The sequence below is a fragment of the Oncorhynchus nerka genome, linkage group LG15, assembly GCF_034236695.1.
Source record: "Oncorhynchus nerka isolate Pitt River linkage group LG15, Oner_Uvic_2.0, whole genome shotgun sequence".
Lineage (NCBI taxonomy): Eukaryota > Metazoa > Chordata > Actinopteri > Salmoniformes > Salmonidae > Oncorhynchus > Oncorhynchus nerka.
This window is the reverse complement of record NC_088410.1, coordinates 34344883-34367841: the sequence shown is the minus strand read 5'-3', so window position 1 is coordinate 34367841 and position 22959 is coordinate 34344883. Positions and strand designations below refer to the sequence as shown.

General features: G+C 47.0%; 1 pseudogene; it reads left to right on the top strand.

Moving 5' to 3' along the window:
• The first annotated feature begins 356 nt into the window (after positions 1–356).
• On the top strand, positions 357–22844 carry LOC115142479 (serine/threonine-protein kinase N1-like; annotated as a pseudogene).
• Positions 22845–22959: the final 115 nt, after the last annotated feature.

The window sequence follows — 22959 nt, the reverse complement described above, 5'->3', positions numbered from 1 at the left end:
TCTGAGCTAGGGGAGGATGAGTGATGTAGTCCCGCTAGAGCCTCTCTTGTCTGTTTTCTCTCGCTCTCTCCCTCCCCCTACCTCTTTTTCTCAGTACCTCTGTTATTATGCCCTCTGGTCATATTTTCTTTCACACACAATGAGCACATAGAACTGCTCTCCTCTCTCTCTGATGTTCAGTCTCTAGACCGACCCTGCCTAAATGAATGTTTACAATTACACACTCTTGCACTCTCTCCCTCTCGCTTTTTGGCTCTCTTTCCTGCTCTCTCTCTCTTTCTCAAAGACCAGGATGCTGTGCAGAGTAGAGATCTGTCACACTCTCTTTTTTTTCTTCTTTCCGTCTGTCTAAGGGCTCGCGTTCTTTTCTCGTCTCTCGACCAGGCAGCCTTTTCCCTCTCTAGTTCCCCTGTTGTTTCCTTTTTCTCCCTCTTCCCTTTTGAAGAGGGAAGTTGGCGGTGTGTTTGAGCAGGGAGAGATAAAGCAGTGCTCTAGGGGGGAGACTTTCAGAGAGAGCGGTAGGAAGGGAGGGAGCAAGAGAAGGGGGGTGATGGCGAGCGAAGAGGCAATGGGGGAGAGCCCGGGAGCGGTCGGAAGACAGCGGTCACCCTGACACAGCGGTAGGGTTCAAAGGGCATGTATGTACTGTGCTGTACTGTCTGTGTGTTGCTGTAGTGGGTGTTTGTGCCTTCTTTCCCATGGCTGTGGGTCTGTCTGTGTCCGTCAGTCTGTCCGTCCAATATGTGTTTAATTTTGTGTCTTGGTACATTCAATTCACAAGTGTCTGTATTTTTGAGTTTCTGGGTCTCTCTTGTTTATGTCAGTTTGCCTTACAGGCAGCTGTTTACTTCCTTTATTGTCTGCTTACTATTCTTTCCCTCCATGTCCACTTCTCATAATGTTTTTTAAATTGCTTTCTATTTTCTGTCTCTAGCTGAATGACTGGGCTATTTCTCCTCTTGTCTGGGTCCCTCTCTCCTCTTTGTCCTCCTGGCTACATTTGTTTTGTCCTCCGTCCGTCTCGTTCTGTCCTCTCTCTCTCTCTCTCTCTCTCTCTCTCTCTCTCTCTCTCTCTCTCTGTCACATTGGCCCAGCTGTGCGTCATCTGCCTCTCTCTCTTCCTGTCCCCCTCGTGCTGTTTCTCTTTGTTTGTGTTGGCTTTCCACTTCCCCTCTCTCTTTCACTCTGCATGCTCCCTCTCTTTCTCTCTCTGGCCACTCGTCCTACAGACATTATCTGTCCCTCTTTCTTTCACACTGCTCGTCCTGGCTCCCTCTCTTTCACTTGCATTCTGTGTTCCCTCTGTCTCTACTTATCCTAGAATCTTTTATCTCACTACTCTCGCTCTCTCATGGTCCTCTACTAGTCTGGCCGCCTTTCTCTCTCTCTCTTCCTTCATCTCTCTCTCTCTCATTACTGCAGGGCTGGAGCCACTGAGAGACATACGGGCAGTAAAGCTGCAGGTGTGCGCTCTCGTTCTCTTTCGCACTTGTGCCCTGCCTCCCTCCGTCTCTTTCTCCAAGCCCTGGGGATGACATGTTCTTTCCACTTGTTTTCCCTGTCTCTCAACGTCTTCTCATCCAGTTTATACGTGGTAACTGGTTATTCCCTGCTGTTGCAAGTAGGCGAACAGAAAGATGTGACCATGTTGCACTTGATGAGAGGGAAAGTGGATTAGGCGTACTAAGTTGGTACAGAAACCCTATTTCAAAAAGCAGCCATTGGCCTGTATTTTTCATCATAGGTACACTTCAACTATGACAGACAAAATGAGAGAAAAAATCCAGAAAATCACATTGTAGGATTTTTAAATGAATTTATTTGCAAATTATGGTGGAAAATAAGTATTTGGTCACCTACAAATGAGCAAGATTTCTGGCTCTCACAGACCTGTAACTTCTTCTTTAAGAGGCTCCTCTGTCCTCTACTCGTTACTTGTATTAATGGCACCTGTTTGAACTTATTATCAGGATAAAAGACACCTGTCCACAACCTCAAACAGTCACACTCCAAACTCCACTATGGCCAAGACCAAAGAGCTGTCAAAGGACACCAGAAACAAAATTGTAGACCTGCACCAGACTGGGAAGACTGAATCTGCAATAGGTAAGCAGCTTGGTTTGAAGAAATCAACTGTGGGAGCAATTATTAGGAAATGGAAGACATACAAGACCACTGATAATCTCCCTCGATCTGGGGCTCCACGCAAGATCTCACCCCGTGGGGTCAAAATGATCACAAGAACGGTGAGCAAAAATCCCAGACGCATACGGGGGGGACCTAGTGAATGACCTGCAGAGAGCTGGGATCAAAGTAACAAAGCCTATCATCAGTAACACACTATGCCGTCAGGGACTCAAATCCTGCAGTGCCAGACGTGTCCAGGCCCTTCTGAAGTTTGCTAGAGAGCATTTGGATGATCCAGAAGAAGATTGGGAGAATGTCATATGGTCAGATGAAACCAAATTAGAACTTTTTGGTAAAAACTCAACTCGTCGTGTTTGGAGGACAAAGAATGCTGAGTTGCATCCAAAGAACACCATACCTACTGTGAAGCATGGGGGTGGAAACATCATGCTTTGGGGCTGTTTTTCTGCAAAGGTACCAGGACGACTGATACATGTAAAGGAAAGAATGAATGGGGCCATGTATTGTGAGATTTTGAGTGAAAACCTCCTTCCATCAGCAAGGGCATTGAAGATGAAACGTGGCTGGTCTTTCAGCATGACAATGATCCCAAACACACCGCCCGGACAACGAAGGAGTGGCTTCGTAAGAAGCATTTCAAGGTCCTGGAGTGGCCTAGCCAGTCTCCAGATCTCAACCCCATAGAAAATCTTTGGAGGGATTTGAAAGTCTGTGTTGCCCAGCAACAGCCCCAAAACATCACTGCTCTTATAGGAGATCTGCATGGAGGAATTGGCCAAAATACCAGCAAAAGTGTGTGAAAACCTTGTGAAGACCTCTGTCATTGCCAACAAAGGGTATATAACAAAGTATTGAGAAACTTTTGTTATTGACCAAATACTTATTTTCCACCATAATTAGCAAATAAATTCATAAAAAATCCTACAATGTGATTTTCTGGATTTCTTTTCTCTCTGTTTGTCTGTCATAGTTGAAGTGTACCTATGTTGAAAATTACAGGCCTCTCATCTTTTTAAGTGGGAGAACTTGCACAATTGGTGGCTGACTAAATACTTTTTTTGCCCCACTGTACGTGTGTGTGTGTGTGTGTGTGTGTGTGTGTGTGTGTTCACCAGCCACGGCCCCATACATAGTGTGTGTGTGGGAGATGGTGTGTGTGTGTTTATACACTGTGTAGACTGCCAAGAAGTGGGAGCACAGAGAGAGAACCTGTCTGTTTACCTCATGAGAGGCCCTCTGCTCTAACTGTATACTGACTGTACTGTACTGTCTCCCTCATCAAGACACAGAACACACTCCCTCTGGATGTAACATACACACACACAGTCGCACACACACTCCTGTCAGAGAGACTCTGTGTAACATAAAGACGGGTGTAATAAATACCTGCTCTTTATTTGGGACCGGCAACCAGGACACACAGACTCTGTCAGTGCCGCTGCTTTGGCGCATTGATCAAGTTTTTCACCGAAGTTTGTGTATGTCTGGTGACCCTAGAAGACTTCCCAAGATGGACGACCTGTGAGCTCCGTTACATCACAATGGAATGGAGTCGCTGGGGAGGGTCAATGGTTCACGGCGGTGTATCTGGGTTCTCTGGCTACACACACACACACACACACACGACGGGATGAAGTATGAGTCCAGTCAGTACACAGATCACACCCTCTACAATAACAATTCCCTGGCAATGGGTCATAGGTGTCGACACACTCCAGAGACCCGCTGTAATGTAGAGAGTTTAAGTCAGGCCAAGGGAGGGGGTTTTGGTGTGTGAGTGAGTGTCAGCTTTCTGTGTGTGTGTGTGTGTGTGTGTGTGTGTGTGTGTGTGTGTGTGTGTGTGTGTGAGCGTGTGTGTGAGCGTGGGCGACAGTATCTCGTGCCAGTAGTGTGTGTTGACAGTATCTCTGTTCAAATCGTTATCTCGGATCAGGAAGTTTTCCATCGTGACATTCTAATGCACTCTGACCATGTTCTCTCCTTCTCTTCAGTTCCGTCTCTTTTCTCAGTCCTCCGCTGGTCTTATTGAATTAACCTCTATTAATTAGCGTATAGCTAATGGCACCACTATCTATTGAATTAGCCAGTCATGACCTCTATGCACTAATAGGTACTAACTGCGTTGGGGATACCTGATGGCTACTTATTACACATTGGTGCAGTTGTAGGAGCAGCAGGACAACTTGCAGTGTTGACGATGATATAGGCCTAATTCGATTGCCATTTAATTTGAGCTCTGGTGGTGCAGTAACTGGAGTGGGACGAAGTTGCCCTCAGACACTGATCTAAGGTCAGTTTTGTGTTTTTCCCACTAATGGTCAAGGTCAGGATTTGGACCTAGCTGATCCTAGATCTGTGGCGAAGGGCAACTTTTACCCACAGTAACCTCACACACTAACCCCCCCCCACACACACACACTCTATATATAAAGGACATCGCTTTGTGGTATCAAATCAAACTTTTATGTCACATCCCCCGAATACAACAAGTATAGACCTTACCGTGAAATTCTTACTTTCAAACCCTTAACCAACAGTGCAGTTCAAGAAGAGTTTAGAAAATATTTACCAAATAATCAACCTTGGCCAGCTCAGCTAACCTGGGTACCAGCCTCTTTCTACATTCAACAACACTGGTTACATCATTGCCTTGCCAGTCGCCACACTGATGTGGTTAGACAACAAGTTTTCTAAAGCAGAAACAGACTGGCAACACAGCTCCAGTTCAGACATCCTGTGTACCAGACTCTTTCTGCGTTCAACAACATTGCCTTGCCAGCACTCACGACGACACCAAGTTCCCGAAACAGACATGGGTTCAGTTCAGGTTGTAGGCCTATGATGTGGCAGAAGTAGAACACAACAAAGCAGCACAGTCATGCTGAAACCAGTCAACTCAACACCCACTGCCTTCTACACTACAGTATAGTGTTTCCCTAACCAGGCTAACAGTACAGTGCAGGGAGTGCACCAGCCAGTCTGCAGAGCGAGAGGTTTTCTCGCCTCGCTCTCCTCCTCCATGCTTTACAGACACAGCAGCAAACTTTGTCATCTTTAATTCAGGTCGCGTCGGCCCGAAGACCTTGCAAACCACCCACCCACTCAGTCTGGGCCCGGAGCACCTCCCCTGGATCCTAGAGCCACACTAACTGCTAGCATTAGCCTCTGTTATCATATCAGATGGATGTTGGTGCTAGCTAGCCATTAGCCCCAGGGTTCTAGAGTGAGTTCACTAGGAACCACAGGCTGAGAGTGCTACGGGCTAACTTTAGGTTAGCCCCTCCTATCATATAAGATGGATGTTGGCGCTAGCTAGCCGTTATCCAACTGATATATATATATTTTTTTAACCTTTATTTAACCAGGTAGGCAAGTTGAGAACAAGTTCTCATTTACAATTGCGACCTGGCCAAGATAAAGCAAAGCAGTTCGACAGATACAACGACACAGAGTTACACGTGGAGTAAAACAAACATACAGTCAATAATACAGTATAAACAAGTCTATATACAATGTGAGCAAATGAAGTGAGAAGGGAGGTAAAGGCAAAAAAGGCCTAATATGATAGGAAGAGGCTGAGGCGCTAGCTAACCGTTGACCTTTTCCTGTCATATGATCTGGATGAGGCGCTTGCTAACCATTAGCCTCCCTTCCTCCTCCTTTCCTGTAATGTGAGCTGACAGCCGGGGCAAGGATGCTCTCTTGCCCTCTGCTCTGCTCTGCTTCTCCTCCCTCTTGTTAAAGAGTAGCGGTTAGCTTTTAGTGGCCACGGCACTCAGTCCGGTGCACATTATGAACTCAGAGGAAGTCAAAGGTCAAAAAGGCACATCCTCCCATACTTATTTGAATGGCCCCGTTCCAGTAGTTTTGAAGTGTGTCCTTCCATCCTTCGATAAGGTAATCACTAATCACAGATGTAACACGTTTTGATTGGTGAAAGCCAAGGGTTCACAACTTTCCCACTCTCAGCCATGTCTATTAGTTGCTAGGTTTCCATCCAATTGGCAAAAGTTTTTCATGAGAATATTCTAAAATCTGCATAAAGAAAATATGACAATTTTCTCACCAGTTGTGTTTCCAGCAAACTGACTTATTGCAGATAAAAATCAGTGTGTGATGACGTAGTGCACACACAATTGACTTTTTTGCTTAAGTTTTAAATAATTAAAGAGCAGCAGTAAAATCACAATAGTGAGGCCATATACAGGGGGTACCTGTACAGAGTCAATGTGCGGGGGCACCGGTTAGTCGAGGTAATTGAGGTAATATGAACATGTTGGTAGGGTTATTAAAGTGACTTATGCATAGATAATAAACAGACAGCAGCAGTGTAAAATAAGTGGGGAGCGGGGAGAAATGCAAGTAGTCTGGGTAGCCATTTTATTAGATGTTCAGTAGTCTTATGGCTTGGTTATGCTGTTTAGAAGCCTCTTGTTAGCAGAGAGAACAGTCTGACTAGGATGGCTGAAGTCTTTGACAATTTGTTGGGCCTTCCTCTGACACCGCCTGGTATAGAGGTCCTGGATGGTAAGAAGCTTCTCCCTGGTGATGTACTGGGACATACGCGCACTACCCTCTGTCGGGCTTTGCGGTCGGAGGCCGAGCAGTTGCCGTACCAGGCAGTGATGCAACAAGTCAGGATGCTCTCGATGGTGCAGCTGTAGAACCTTTTGAGGATCTGAGGACCCATGCCAAATTATTTCAGTCTCCTGAGGGGAAATAGGTGTTGTGTCCTCATCATGGCTGTCTTGGTGTGCTTGGACCATGTTAGTTTGCTGGTGATGTGGACACCAAGAAAGTTGAAGCTCTCAACCTGCTCCACCATAGCCCTGTAGATGAGAATGGGGGCATGCTCGGTCCTCCTTTTCCTGTAGTCCACAATCATCTCCTTGGTCCTGATCACGTTGCGGGAGATGTTGTTGTCCTGGCACCACCCGGCAAGTTCTCTGGCCTCCTCCCTATAGGCTTTCTCGTCGTTGTCGGTGATCAGGCCTACCACGGTTGTGTCATCGGCAAACTTGATGATGGCGTTGGAGTCGTGCCTGGCCGTGCAGTCAATGTGTTTGCATTGCATTTTCAACTCTACCGGTAGTTTTGCTGTTGCGTTAAATAGCGAACGTGCCCACTCTGGTCTTGGTATGTGCGCTATAGTCAACAGCTCGCAGATACAGTACGGGTAGGCTACACGATGAGATTAATGGATAAGCTCAAGAATGTTTTTATTTGTCAAAACGGCAGTCAAGCATCGACGATCATGTCACCAGAATTAGACCCTCAACATTTATTGGAATGGAGCATCAAGGTCCATACCTTTCGCTTTCACCACCCTGTGAAGTTCATAACATATTTCATCTGTAGCCTAATTTAAACTGCAGGGATACTAGGGTCGTAGTGCGAGGACCACACAATATGTCATCCCAAGTTTACTTCCAAATGATGGTTATTGGATCCATATTTGCACATAACGGCGTTTCCACCGCCATTTCTCTCATAATACATTTTACCGACACAAAAAGGTCCCACCATGTTGAACGGACAAATTATCTGTCGGCGTTTATAAAATTGTACCGACACTTCCTGTTTCCATCACAGCTGTTGGGTTTTCATTTTTTAAATTTGATATACGCCTTGACTTTACTCACATAAAAACAGTGGATGGAAACATGGTTAGTCATTTACTTCAAAGAAGACAGGACGGAAGGATGCATTTTAGTATGTTTGGAACGGGGCCCTCTCTCTCTCTCCCTGATAGCAGAGCTACACAGGCAGGAAACAGGGAGGGCCTGAGCTGGTGTGGGACGGATATCCTGTCCCCCCCTAACGTTACTCCTCTACAACCCCGACTATCTTTTCCTTTCTGTTTCTCTACTCCAACTCAATGGGCCTTGGTGTGGTTTTAGCCAGCGGTGTCGTCAGAGGTTCTCTGTCGCTGTGGTCTGGCGGTTGTAATTTGAAGGTGAAAGGGGACTATGTGTTGGTATGGCGATGGGCTGTTTGAGGACGACGACAGCCAGGAGGTGATGTATTGTTTACTGTTTTAGGGGGGACAGGGCTGTGATTTCTCTAGCAGTGATTCACCCTGTCTCCCGCTGGTTCCCTGATTGTTTGGCTGGTTTGCTGGCTGACTTTCTCCCTGAGGGAATTGCAGCTTGTGGTAACTACTGTGTCGCTGACTGTACAGTCAAGCTCAGATTTAGAGCTCAGAACATTGGCAATTTCAGGGGGGACTGTGGACTGGAGAGATGTGAAGTCTTGAGCGTTGTAGCTAGCTATCATCCTCCTGAAATATGTATCTGGCCTGCGTTTGAGTTTTCTACAAACACATGCTAATCTTTTTTCTATCCTCTCCTTCCCATTTCCTTCCTTTCCCTCTTTCTGTCTTCTGTTACCCCCTTTCCTCTCTCTCCTTCCCCTTTTTCACCCCTCATCCTTCCGCTCCCTCTTCCCCCTATCCAGAGTGACCCAGGTGGGCTGTCCGTCTTAGAGCAGCTGGGTCTGGACCAGAGCTCGGACTTCTCAGACACCACGGTGCAGCAGCGTCTTGATGAGCTGCGGGAGAAGATCCGCAGGGAGATCAGGAAGGAGCTGAAGATCAAGGAGGGAGCTGACAACCTCCGCAGGGCCACCACCGATAAGAGGAATGCCTCCCAGGTAGGATAGGTTTCCTCCCCTTACACTCTTAGTTTAACTCCCCCCTCTTACAATGTAATATAATAGTTTTTGTTTCATTTTGTGTTTATTAGGTTACCTCAAATAAAGTGTAGGGCATTGCATATAAGTAAACATAGTGACACAACACGAAACATTATGCATTCACTGACAAGCATTGATGTAAAGTGCTATCAGCATTGGAAAGGTGCTATATGAATGTCATCGGTTGTTGTGTGTTATTTATTAGGTGGATTCCCAACTGCGCAGCTCCAACCGTAAGCTGGAAGACCTGCATGCTCAGTTACAGGAGCTGGACGCTCACATCATGGTCAAGGGAGGAGACGACAACAAGGGTATGTTTTTAGACTATTCCATTTGTTTTATGGGTCACCCATGCATAGTCATAGCCAGGCTATGGAGATGTTGGTTGCCATGGTAGATTTACCTCAAGGTGTTGTGTTGGTATTGCAATGAAAACATGTATCTGACCTTTGACCCCCAGATGACCCACCCCAGTCCCCGGGGGCAGAGAGCCGCTCGTCAGCAAGCCAGGACCGCATTGCCGCCCTGGAGAGACAGCTCAACATCGAGCTCAAGGTCAAACAGGGAGCCGAGAACATGATTCCAATCTATGCCAACGGATCCACCAAGGTACTGTCCTCTCTAACCAACCATCTGCTGATTCATCCCCTCTGTACTTATCGCACCTCTTTCCTCCCTCCCCCATCTGCTGATTGTCCTTGTGTCCTGTCACTTCAGGTCTCTGATTGTCCTTGTTCCTATGCCCCGCTTAAATGCATGCTGCTCCTTAATCTACAGTGATCTGATTACACAGAAACTGGGAAAAGCAACATGGTGGATTCATACCAGAATTGAGCTTTCATCTGCATACGTATATCACATCAGTGTATATCACATCAGTGCAGATGCAGAAAAGGAAAGAAAGCAATTTAGACTTAAGATGATTCATCACATCTTCTCCTTTCTGTCATGTGACCCGGGTCTTGACTTCCTGTGTCTTTCTCCTCCTCCTCCAATCAGGACAAGAAGATGCTACAGACGGCACAGCAGATGCTGCAGGACAGCAAGACCAAGATCGACATCATCCGCATGCAGATCCGCAAGAACGTGCAGGCCACTGAGCACACCGAAGACCTTCAGGGTAGGACAGTGTATACCTGTCTGGTGGCCCTCTCTCTCTCTCTGCCCATCTGTCTGGGCGGCCCTCTCTCTCTCTCTGCCCATCTGTCTGGGCGGCCCTCTCTCTCTCTGCCCATCTGTCTGGGCGGCCCTCTCTCTCTGTGCCCATCTGTCTGGGCGGCCCTCTCTCTCTGTGCCCAACTGTCTGGGCGGCCCTCTCTCTTTGTGCCCATCTGTCTTGGCGGCCCTCTCTCTTTGTGCCCATCTGTCTGGGCGGCCCTCTCTCTCTCTGCCCATCTGTCTGGGCGGCCCTCTCTCTCTCTGCCCATCTGTCTGGGCGGCCCTCTCTCTCTGTGCCCATCTGTCTGGGCGGCCCTCTCTCTCTGTGCCCAACTGTCTGGGCGGCCCTCTCTCTCTGTGCCCATCTGTCTGGGCGGCCCTCTCTCTGTGTGCCCATCTGTCTGGGCGGCCCTCTCTCTTTGTGCCCATCTGTCTGGGCGGCCCTCTCTCTGTGTGCCCATCTGTCTGGGTGGCCCTCTCTCTTTGTGCCCATCTGTCTGGGCGGCCCTCTGTGTGCCCATCTGTCTGGGCGGCCCTCTGTGTGCCCATCTGTCTGGGCGGCCCTCTCTCTTTGTGCCCATCTGTCTGGGCGGCCCTCTGTGTGCCCATCTGTCTAGGCGGCCCTCTCTCTTTGTGCCCATCTGTCTGGGCGGCCCTCTGTGTGCCCATCTGTCTGGGCAGCCCTCTCTCTCTGTGCCCATCTGTCTGGGCGGCCCTCTGTGTGCCCATCTGTCTGGGCGGCCCTCTCTCTCTGTTTGTCTGTGTCTCTGTCCGTTTATTTGTCTGATTTGCAGGTCAACACTTTGCCACTATCCAACAGTCTGCCTGCAAAATGTATCTATCTATTTTTGACTGTGGAGATAAAATATGTCTCAGAGGTACAGGTTTTGTCTGTGAGGCTGGAAGGTTCCCAGCACATTTCACTTTACCTCAATCCGTCAAATGGCATTTCAGTCAAAAGGCCATAAATACTGCCCAGCTCTGACCTCTCCCCATGTACAGAATGTTAATCTGCCTCCCCCTGCATAGCCAACTAGCCGCGTATCTGTCCAGACTGAGACGAGGCTAACAGTGAACCGATCAATACTCTACGGCCTCAGAGACTGTCTGGATGGTTCTCTCCTGGAGTGAGGAGGGCAGCGAGACTCATTGACATCCTGTGTGTGTCTGTCTCTTGCCCTCTCAAAGCTGTGGGCTCAGCAGAACCTGGAGAGAACACACATACAAACGCTTTTGCACACAAACACTGACTTTCAAAGTACATGTTACACACACACACTAGCACTCATCGTGCATTATGAGTAAGCAGGCGATGGATGGATCTCAGTGGCAGCAGGGCACATGAATGGGCCTTTATGGGCCCTCCATCCTCAGGAAACAGATAATGGGGTCATCTGGAGAAGAGAGGGATTGATGGAGGTCAGGAGAGTGAGATGGAAGGAAAGTAGTAAGGAGGAGAGGGGAACTGAAAGTTATTTGGAGGGATTTTAAGGATAATGTAATGTAATAATGTATTCCTATGGGCAGGCGTTAACTGGTGTACTCATCTGTACCCAACAGAGCTCTGGCTAGTGAGGATAGTGTATTCCCTATGGAATATGTCTAACATGTGTTTTCCTCGTCACTGGTTAGAAGCAACTTCTTTAACTTTCAAATGTAGACATGTATTTTTTTTCTTCATTTTTTTTTCACCTTTATTTAACCAGGTAGGCAAGTTGAGAACAAGTTCTCATTTACAATTGCGACCTGGCCAAGATAAAGCAAAGCAGTTCGACACATACAACGACACAGAGTTACACATGGAGTAAAACAAACATACAGTCAATAATACAGTATAAACAAGTCTATATACGATGTGAGCAAATGAGGTGAGATAAGGGAGGTAAAGGCAAAAAAGGCCATGGTGGCAAAGTAAATACAATATAGCAAGTAAAACACTGGAATGGTAGATTTGCAGTGGAAGAATGTGCAAAGTAGAAATAAAAATGTGGTGCGAAGGAGCAAAATAAATAAAATAAATACAGTAGGGAAAGAGGTAGTTGTTTGGGCTAAATTATAGGTGGGCTATGTACAGGTGCAGTAATCTGTGAGCATCTAGGTATTTGTAGTTGTCCACATATTCTAAGTCAGACCCGTCCAGAGTAGTGATGCTAGGCGGGCGGGCAGGTGCAGGCAGCGATCGGTTGAAGAGCATGCATTTAGTTTTACTTGTATTTAAGAGCAATTGGAGGCCACGGAAGGAGAGTTGTATGGCATTGAAACTTGCCTGGAGGGTTGTTAACAGAGTGTCCAAAGAAGGGCCAGAAGTATACAGAATGGTGTCGTCTGCGTAGAGGTGGATCAGAGACTCACCAGCAGCAAGAGTGACATTATTGATGTATACAGAGAAGAGAGTCGGTCCAAGAATTGAACCCTGTGGCACCCCCATAGAGACTGCCAGAGGTCCGGACAGCAGACCCTCCGATTTGACACACTGAACTCTATCAGAGAAGTAGTTGGTGAACCAGGCGAGGCAATCATTTGAGAAACCAAGGCTGTCGAGTCTGCCGATGAGGATGTGGTGATTGACAGAGTCGAAAGCCTTGGCCAGATCAATGAATACGGCTGCACAGTAATGTTTCTTATCGATGGCGGTTAAGATATAATTTAGGACCTTGAGCGTGGCTGAGGTGCACCCATGACCAGCTCTGAAACCAGATTGCATAGCAGAGAAGGTATGGTGAGATTCGAAATGGTCGGTAATCTGTTTGTTGACTTGGCTTTCGAAGACCTTAGAAAGGCAGGGTAGGATAGATGTCTAGCCCGGCTGATTTGTAGGGTTCCAGATTTTGCAGCTCTTTCAGAACATCAGCTGACTGGATTTGGGAGAAGGAGAAATGGGGAAGGCTTGGGCGAGTTGCTGTGGGGGGTACAGTGCAGTGCTGTTGACCGGGGTAGGGGTAGCCAGGTGGAAAGCATGGCCAGCCGTAGAAAAATGCTTATTGAAATTCTCAATTATAGTGGATTTATCAGTGGTGACAGTGTTTCCTATATTCAGTGCAGTGGGCAGCTGGGAGGAGGTGTTCTTATTCTCCATGGACTTTACAGTGTCCCAGAACTTTTTTGAGTATGAGTTAGTGCACATTTCTGCTTGAAAAAGCTAGCCTTGGCTTTTCTAACTGCCTGTGTATAATGGTTTCTAGCTTCCCTGAACAGCTGCATATCACGGGGGCTGTTCGATGCTAATGCAGAACGCCATAGGATGTTTTTGTGTTGGTTAAGGGCAGTCAGGTCTGGGGAGAACCAACGGCTATATCTGTTCCTGGTTCTAAATTTCTTGAATGGGGCATGCTTATTTAAGATGGTTAGGAAGGCATTTAAAAAGAAAAATAACCAGGCATCCTCTACTAATGGGATGAGATCAATATCCTTCCAGGATACCCCGACCAGGTCGATTAGAAAGGCCTGCTCGCTGAAGTGTTTCAGGGAGCGTTTGACAGTAGGTTCATTGATAATTTGTGTGAGATTGGGGGCATCAAGCTTAGATTGTAGGATGGCTGGGGTGTTAAGCATGTTCCAGTTTAGGTCGCCTAGCAGCACGAGCTCTGAAGATAGATGGGGGGCAATCAGTTCACATATGGTGTCCAGAGCACAGCTGGGGGCAGAGGGTGGGCTATAGCAGGCGGCAACGGTGAGAGACTTGTTTTTAGAGAGGTGGATTTTTAAAAGTAGAAGTTCAAATTGTTTGGGTACAGACCTGGATAGTAGGACAGCACTCTGCAGGCTATCTTTGCATGACGAGGGATCGTTGTTAAAATGTAGCAGGGTGAATGTGGTGTTGAGGATGGGATTTTCACCCTAAGTGGCTTTAGTGGTTGGTTAGCCAATGATTTCCACTTCCACACATATACACTTTCAACAACAGACCCCCATCACACACTCGCTTAAAGGTAAACACACACCCCCTCTGTATATACATAAATGCGTGCGCAAGCACACACACACACACCCTTTACGGTCAGTCAGAAGGGTCTCTGGCACCCAGCCGACGACCTTATTAGGAGATAAAGGAATTCAACCACATACCCAGCCACCTTTCTCATCTGTGTCTCTCTCTCTCTCTCTCTCTCTCTCATATTCAACCACATACCCACTTCTCTCCTGTTTGCCCCTCTCTACTTGACTCGCTTCCTTCCCCCTCTCTCTCACTCCCCACCCACCTCTCACTCTCTCCTTCACTCTCTCCCCCTCTCTCTTTGTTTCTCTCTTCCTTCCCTCTCTGCCCTCTCACTCTCTCCTTCACTCCGTCCACCCATTCTCCTTCTCTGTCTGTCTCTTTCTCTCTCTCTCCCTCCTCCCTCGGTTTTATCATCGGCATTATTCCAACACATATTGATGAAATGTCTCTACCCCTCTGCTATTCCGCAGTCTGAATAAAAAGGATGTGTCATCTTGAGGTTATGTCCCAGTACTCCTGGAGAGGAGCCATATTTTCCCTGTCTCTTTTAACACATCACCAGTGACTGGTGAAAGCAGAATGGTAGAAGGACCGCTCCAGCCTAGTCCGTTCACCTGTCAAGTCAGGTCAGATTAGTGGTTGTGACAGAAAGCATGAAGTACAGTACCTAAACTACACTGACCCCCTTTCTCTCAGGGCTAGAGTTTTCCTGATAAATAAAACATTCCGTTTTTTTTTATACCTCAGTGTATATCAGAATATATCAGGACCTCTAAAACTATTATTGAAGTTAACCGATGTCGATCACATGCTCTTTCTCTCTCTCTCTTTCTCTCTCTTTCTTTCTCTCTGTCTTTCTTTCTCTCTCTCTTTCTCCCCCAGGTAACCAGGACATGTGTGGTGTGGAGCTGCGTATTGAGGAGCTCAGGCATCACTACAGAGTAGAACACGCTGTGGCAGATGGAGCTAAGAATGTCCTCCGGCTACTGGGGGCCAGCAAGGTCCAGGATAAGAAGGCCCTGTCAGAGGTACACACCACATACATGTGTAGACACACACAGAACATGAACACACACCACATACATGTGCAGACACACAGAACATGAACACACAAAACAGAACTCATTGCGTGCAAACTCACTCTACATGGATCCATATGAGTCCATACATACTGTACATAATTACCTTCACGTCCGAACACACACTTACAACCCCATTCTCCAGGGTTGTGTTCATTGGGTACAAACAGGTGAAAATGTGTCCAAACAGAATTTGAAAATAAACCTTCTTTTGAAGTTAATTTAAACTTTTTCATGCCTACCGTGCACGACCCTGGTTTGGTCTTTAGGGTCTCACCCCTATCCTTCCAAATCCCCAAATCTCTCTACCTCCAGGCCCAGTCATTTGTAAACCCACACTTCTATACAGTACATACACTCCTGGTCTATTTTCGAGCATCTCACCCCCCCCCCCCCATCTCTTCCAGGCCCAGTGTCGTCTGAGCGAGGCGTCCCAGCGGTTGGACCTCCTGAGGGACTCTCTGGACCAGCGTCTGGCCGACCTGCCGGAGGACCACCCCAAGGCCTGCCTCATCAAGGAGGAACTAGTCCTGGCCTCTTCCCCGGCCTTCAGCTCCCGCCACAGTGCCCCTACCTACACAACCAGTACAGCACCCTCAGCAAGCCCTCCCCGCTCACTGGTGAGAGACACTGGTCTAAATGTGTCAATAGGATTCAATAATCTACTAATATAATATACCATTTAGCAGACGCTTTTATCCAAAGTGACTTAGTCATGCGTGCATACATTTGACATACATTCACACTCGTTCTGTTTCACTGGCGTCATGCCCTGGCTTATGGATTGTTCTTGATTGTGAACTATTGATAGTGGTTTCGTAGCGGTTAGCTTCACAATGCCAAAGCGGGCACAATATCTAGATTATTTCAAATGAACTTTGATAGGAGCATCTTTACATCAAGTGATTAAGCTTTTGCTTTAGGTTAGATGGTGGTGTCTCGGGAACATGACCCATGTGCTCACTGTCTTTCTCTGACCCCGCCCCCTTGTCTTCAGGTACTCTCCAGGTGCAGCTACTGGGCTGTGTGGGGGTGTTGGAGGTGGTCCCGGGGCGCAGTAAGGGCACGGCGGTCATGCTGCCCTGCTACAGCCCCGGGGAGGGACGCTCCTTCATGAACCGCAGCAGCAAGAGCAACCTGTATGGACGCAGCGGGAGCGTCAGCGGCAAGACTCCCAGCAAGACCGACGAACTCTCCTGTGAGTGGCTCGGGTAGAGTGTGTGTGTCAAATGAACCATGTCGTTACCATGGAATTACCCATATGGATTGTGCTGTTAAATGGATGTTTATGTACAGGTGTATTTGTGTAATGTGTGTGTGTGTAGCGGAGGTGAGTGCGGTGCTGAAGATGGATAACTCAGTGGTGGGTCAGACAGCCTGGAAGAGTGTAGGGGAGCAGGCCTGGGACCAGACCTTCACTGTGGAGCTAGAGAGGGTGAGAGGTCACACACACACAGACACACACACACACACACACACAGAGACAATACTTAGACAAGTACAAATGTCCTCTCGGTCTCTCACACGCATGTACTCACTCATACACACAAAATAAACCAGTCTTCACACACTCTTACTCCTACACTTCGGAGTCAGCTCTCTGAAGATGTATCGTGTGTCTGTGTGTATCTTAGTTGGAACCTGTTACGTGTGTGTGTTCCAGTCCAGGGAGATGGAGATAGCAGTGTACTGGAAGGACTACCGCTCGCTGTGCGCTCTCAAGTACCTGAAGCTGGAGGACTTCCTGGACAACCAGAAACACAGAGTTCAGCTGGACCTGGAGCCTCAGGGACTGCTTCTGGCTGAGGTAGGTTTCAACACACACAGACACACACACACGCTGTGAACTTGATGTCATTAAAGAAGTATCAAAACCGTGTTTGGTAATTGAGTTGATAGATCCATTATATAGAGTGCAGGTGTGATGTGTGTGATTTTGTTGTTCAGGTGATATTCTTCAACCCGGTGTTTGAGAGAGTCACACGCCTTCAGAGACAGAAGAAGGTCTTCTCCAGACAGCACGGTGAGAGAGGGCAGGGGGAAATCCAGAACCTATTGGTACAGTGGATATCTTACTTCAGTTTTTCCCCACAGAACTAGGATGAGATTTTTTTTCTATGGCATTTTTTATTATGATGAAAATGGAAGGGTTGACCTCACCATAGCATCCCCTTGTGGTCATAACAGATTTAACAGCATGGTGTCTTTTAAAAAATGGGTGCGTTTGCTGTTGTGTAGAGCTGGATTTATTGTGTGTGATTGTGGTGTGTGTGTTTGATCTGTTCCGGTGTGTGTTTGAACTGTTCCGGTGTGTGTTTGATCTGTTCCGGTGTGTGTTTGATCTGTTCCGGTGTGTGTTTGATCTGTTCCGGTGTGTGTTTGATCTGTTCCGGTGTGTGTTTGAACTGTTCCGGTGTGTGTTTGATCTGTTCCGGTGTGTGTTTGATCTGTTCCGGTGTGTGTTTGATCTGTTCCGGTGTGTGTTTGATCTGTTCCGGTGTGTGTTTGATCTGTTCCGGTGTGTGTTTGATCTGTTCCGGTGTGTGTTTGAACTGTTCCGGTGTGTGTTTGAACTGTTCCGGTGTGTGTTTGAACTGTTCCGGTGTGTGTTTGATCTGTTCCGGTGTGTGTTTGAACTGTTCCGGTGTGTGTTTGAACTGTTCCGGTGTGTGTTTGAACTGTTCCGGTGTGTGTTTGATCTGTTCCGGTGTGTGTTTGAACTGTTCCGGTGTGTGTTTGATCTGTTCCGGTGTGTGTTTGATCTGTTCCGGTGTGTGTTTGATCTGTTCCGGTGTGTGTTTGCAGGCAAGGCTTTCCTGAGAGCTCGTCAGATGAACGTTGACATTGGGACCTGGGTCCGACTGCTGAGGAACGCTATCCCCACCGTCAACAACACCGGAACCTACAGCCCCAATGCACACAACCTCAACTCTGGGTAATACACACACACACACGACTTGGTGTGTGGCCCACATAAGCAACTTGTACCCAAGTATCTACTCCTCAAATTCATCCCTCTACTTGTTGAATGAACTCCACGTAGCATGCTGTGCACTCTGAACCCTGTAGCTAACGACCCTTTTGTGTCTGTATGTATGTGTGTGTTTGCGTATACGCGTGCGTGTGTGTATGTTTGCACGTGTTTTCAGGGAGATCTCAGTGGAGAAACTAAGTCTGGACAGTGACTCTCCAGTCAGACATGATTACAGGAGAGACTCTGATAATAACACCCCGGTGAGAGAGAGACAGAAAGACACCAAACCCAATAAGAGAATATCAAAATACAACGTGAGAGGAACCTCACACACTTTCTCTCTCACTCCTGGCTTTGCTTCTTCCCTCCATCTCTCTATCCCCTTCTTCTCCCTCTGCTCTCTTTTTCTCAGGAGCGGTTGCCAGTGATTGAGCCCTTCTCTCCCCCAGACCTCACCCCTGATCGCCCTGCCCAAACCCCCCCTCTGAGCAGGTGTGCACCCACACTCGTTCCCACGGATGCGGCCACTATGCAGACACACTAATAGTCATTTACATACACCTACACACACACACAATGGTTTCACACACACAACAATGTTATATTGGCAGCTACAAGTGACCATGTGCCTTCCAGGCACCTCCGTTAACATATGAACTGTTGAATGCGGTACAGACCTCTGGCCATGCTGGGCCAGTCACTGTGTTTACTGTGTAGATATAATTTATTGTGGTAATGTGTGTGTCTCTCTACAGTAAACATAAGAAACCCCTATGCCTCCAGGACTTCAGGCTGATCGCTGTGCTGGGCCGGGGACACTTTGGAAAGGTTTTCTAACCTCCCTCTGGCCTTAAAGTTCAAATAAACACTTTGATTTAGTCTGAAATGTGACCTTTGAACCCATTCTGTTTTACTTGTCCTCTCTCTTAGGTGCTGCTGTCAGAGTATAAGAAGACAGGAAGTATATACGCCATCAAGGCCCTGAAGAAAGGAGACATTGTTGCACGGGACGAGGTGGAGAGGTATGTGTTTCTCTCTGTGTGTGTGTGTGTGTGTGTGCGCGTGTGTGCGGACCTTTCATTTATGCATTTACAAACGTGACTTGTTTTTACATGACTGCCACCATTTGTCATCACACAGGGCTTGAAATTGAACTCTGAAAGCACAGATCTCATGTTCACCACCTCCGTTGTTGTTTTCCTCCTCCCCCTGCCTCCAGTCTGATGTGTGAGAAGCGTATCTTTGAGACGGTGAACGTCTCCCACCACCCCTTCCTGGTCAACCTGTTTGCGTGTTTCCAGACCCCGGAGCACGTGTGCTTCGTCATGGAGTACACGGCTGGCGGTGACCTCATGATGCACATCCACGCTGATGTCTTCACTGAACCACGGGCTGTGTACGTAGTGCCAGAGTGTGTGTGTGTGTGTGTGTGTGTACTCCATTTTGTTTTTTGAAGAGGTGTCTTACATGTTTCTGTCTCTGTCTACAGGTTCTATTCAGCCTGTGTGGTTCTGGGGCTACAGTTTCTCCATGACCACAAGATTGTGTACCGGTGAGTCAACAACACACTCAACACACATCTACTCTCTTAGCGTTCCATCCAAGTCCCTGACCGGTCTGTAACGTCTCCTCCCTCCTCCAGAGACCTTAAACTAGACAACTTACTGCTGGATACAGACGGATATGTAAAGATTGCCGACTTTGGACTCTGTAAAGAAGGTGAGTGGTCAGAAGTTTGTTGAGTCTTTACACTTCTATGACGCGTACGTCTGGATACCTAGTGTGTGTGTGTGAACACTTATGTGTGTGTGAGTTTTGTGTGTGTCTGCCTGCGTGCGTCTCTTCCTGCCTGCATGCTTAACACTGTGTAATAACATCTCCCCCTCTATAGGGATGGGCTATGGGGACAGGACCAGTACGTTCTGTGGTACTCCAGAGTTCCTGGCCCCTGAGGTCCTGACCGACACCTCTTACACCAGAGCAGTGGACTGGTGGGGCCTCGGAGTCCTCGTCTATGAGATGCTGGTGGGAGAGGTGAGACATCATTGAAGACTTGGACAAAATATAGCTATGGAAGGACAGAAAATATCTCTTCACTCTTTTATTTGAGTAGACCTATTAAATGAACGTCACTTGGTAGCAGTATACATACAGTGAACAGAAATGTACTATCTTTTCCGTGATGCGACACATCCCCTTGGGTTTGGTTTTTCTGTCTATTATTGTGAGGTCAGGTATTTAGAAATGGGGTTCCCACTCAACTGTCTGAGTGTATTTCTCTGCTAGTCGCCCTTCCCTGGTGACGATGAGGAGGAGGTGTTTGACAGCATCGTGAATGACGAGGTCCGCTACCCACGATTCCTCTCCACAGAGGCCATCGCCATCATGAGGAGGGTAAGTGGCCACACACACACTCACACCATAGGTCCATGATCGGTGGCACCTCACAGATTTGTCCATTTAATGATGGTAATGTTGAAGTTCTTGTCTCTTTAATTACCTGGGAACAGCAGTTCTGATAAGACTCTCTCAATAACCCCTATAATTCTCTCGTTAGCAAGTTTAGTATAACAGCTGGTAATTTGACTTCTATAATGTGTGTGTGTGTGTGTGTGTGTGTGTGTGTGTGTGTGTGTGTGTGAACAGCTGTTGAGGAGGAACCCAGAGAGAAGATTAGGCTCTGGTGAGAAAGATGCTGATGAGATAAAGAAACAGCCTTTCTTCCGGGTGAGTCAGAAATCCGTGACACCATATTCATCTTTTTCCATTTCTCTTCATCCCACACTTTTTTTTTTTACAGGAACATATTTTTCCACCATGATTTAGCTTTTTGTTAACCCTCTTTTTCTCTCTCTCTCTCCTCCAGGGTCTGGATTGGGAGGCCCTTCTACAGAGGAAGCTGCCCCCTCCCTTCGTTCCCTCCATCAAGGGCCGAGAGGACGTCAGCAACTTCGACGAGGAGTTCACCGCTGAGCCTCCCACCCTGACACCGCCGCGTGAGCCCCGCACGCTCTCCCGCAAGGACCAGGACGGCTTCTGCGACTTCGACTACGTCTCCGACCTCTGCTAGGGGTCGAGAGGTCGTGACCTCTATCACGTGATCATATGAGGGTCATGGGGTCACGGCAGTCTGCAAGGGTGGTCTGCTGCATCCACCACACTGTGAATGTGATATGAGAAACTGAAAAGGGTCGGTCTGTAGTGTAGTCTGTCTGTGTGGGAGGTATGAACTAGAGGAGATTAATGCAGACCCAGGCCAAGACTCTGTGGCTGTGTTGCTATGTACACTCTGTGGCTGTGCTTTTGTCTTTTGTTTTTTGTTTGTTTGGATACACTGCAGCAGCATCTCACATAACTGTGAGAAGGGGCCCATCAAGAGGACTAGTGGTTGATGGGAAATGAAGTTCTGTTACAATGAGACATGACTATGTTTTCCAAAGGAAAAGAAGAAAGAAAAAAAGAAGCTGTGACGCCCGTTAAGCTTGTGCCACCTCCTCCCTATCTAGAACACTCCAATGGCTGTGTCCTTATAAGAACTTGTCATAACATGTGTAACTTCTACTACACAGTCAACCCCTTTAACTTTGCCTTACAGTTCCATCCTCCTTTGTGCCGGTGTTGTAGTCTGCTCTGAGGATAGAGGAGGATCTCCATGTAACGTTCAGGGTTGGGATCCATTCCATTTCAATTCAGTTAATTCAGGAAGTCAATTGGAATTTCAGTTTATTTCCTGAATTGAAATGGAATGGACCCCAACCCTGGTTCCTTCATACTGTGACAAAACGCAAATAATATTTGGGAGAGGGTGTGGTGGGGTAGGTGCATGGCTTGAAATGATGCCTTACATTTCTACTGGGATCTATAGAAATGCATTTCATTTTGTTATTTTGTGGTCCTTAGTAACCAACTGTGGTCCTTGGTATGCAATAAGGGTGATAATGTTTTACATTAATGCTAAGAGGAGAAAAGGAAGTACTTCCATCTGCCTATCAAAATAGTTTCTTAAAGGAAGGTGAATCAACAGTGTGTAGAATCATATATATATATTACTCTACATTGTTGTGAACAATCACCCATCAAGTTACCCAATGCTAGTCTTGTGTCTCAAAAGGGGTAAAGAACCACTGCTTGGAGGAACGGTCAATTCCGATCCAACCAGATCACCAGTGCATTCACAATGGGCAATTGTTGCCCTTTTAACATTCTTTCAAATGTTCGGATTTTAGTTGTTATTATGGCAAAAAAATCGACGCTGACAGTGCTTTTGGTTCTGTTTTTGGTTGATGATGAAGTTGTTGAGAAAAGCCACAGAGAGCGTTATTGAATTTATCCTGTTGCCTTTTAATTGGTCCAGTCTGTGAATTTTATATAAGGGTGTGTCATGTGGCAGTCTACACCTGTGCCATTTGGTCATATTTGAACACACACACACACACAAAAGAAAAGCTGAAGGATGCATGTCTCGTTCCTAACATTTAAATATTCACACTAACACACACTGAGAGACTTTAATGCTCAAGACACTCAAATTCAATCAGTGGCATGAAGCGGAAACACATTGAAGCAATGAATCAGGCTCAGGCTTCTCCAGGTTGAAGTGACCATTAAGAACGGATCTAGGATCAGTTTGACCTTTGATCAGAACTTAGAGGCAGCTTCATCCTCCAACTACAATACATGCTCATCTGCAGAAGTCATTAGAAAACATACTTGACCTCCCTTGTCTCTGTGTATGGGGGTGTGTTGTGAATCATGTTTGTCTGGCAGCAGACTACTTATCTTGTGTACGACTATACAAAAGGAAGTGAAAGTATGAGATGAGTTATTTATAAAGAAAATCTGGTGGAAAAACGTGTGTATGTGGTTTACTGTGTTTGATTGGGCGTCTCATCATCAGACCATTCTCTGTCACCTCCCTGCTATTAATGCAATACTGTATCTTCACAAGTAAGATGGTCATAAAATAAAGT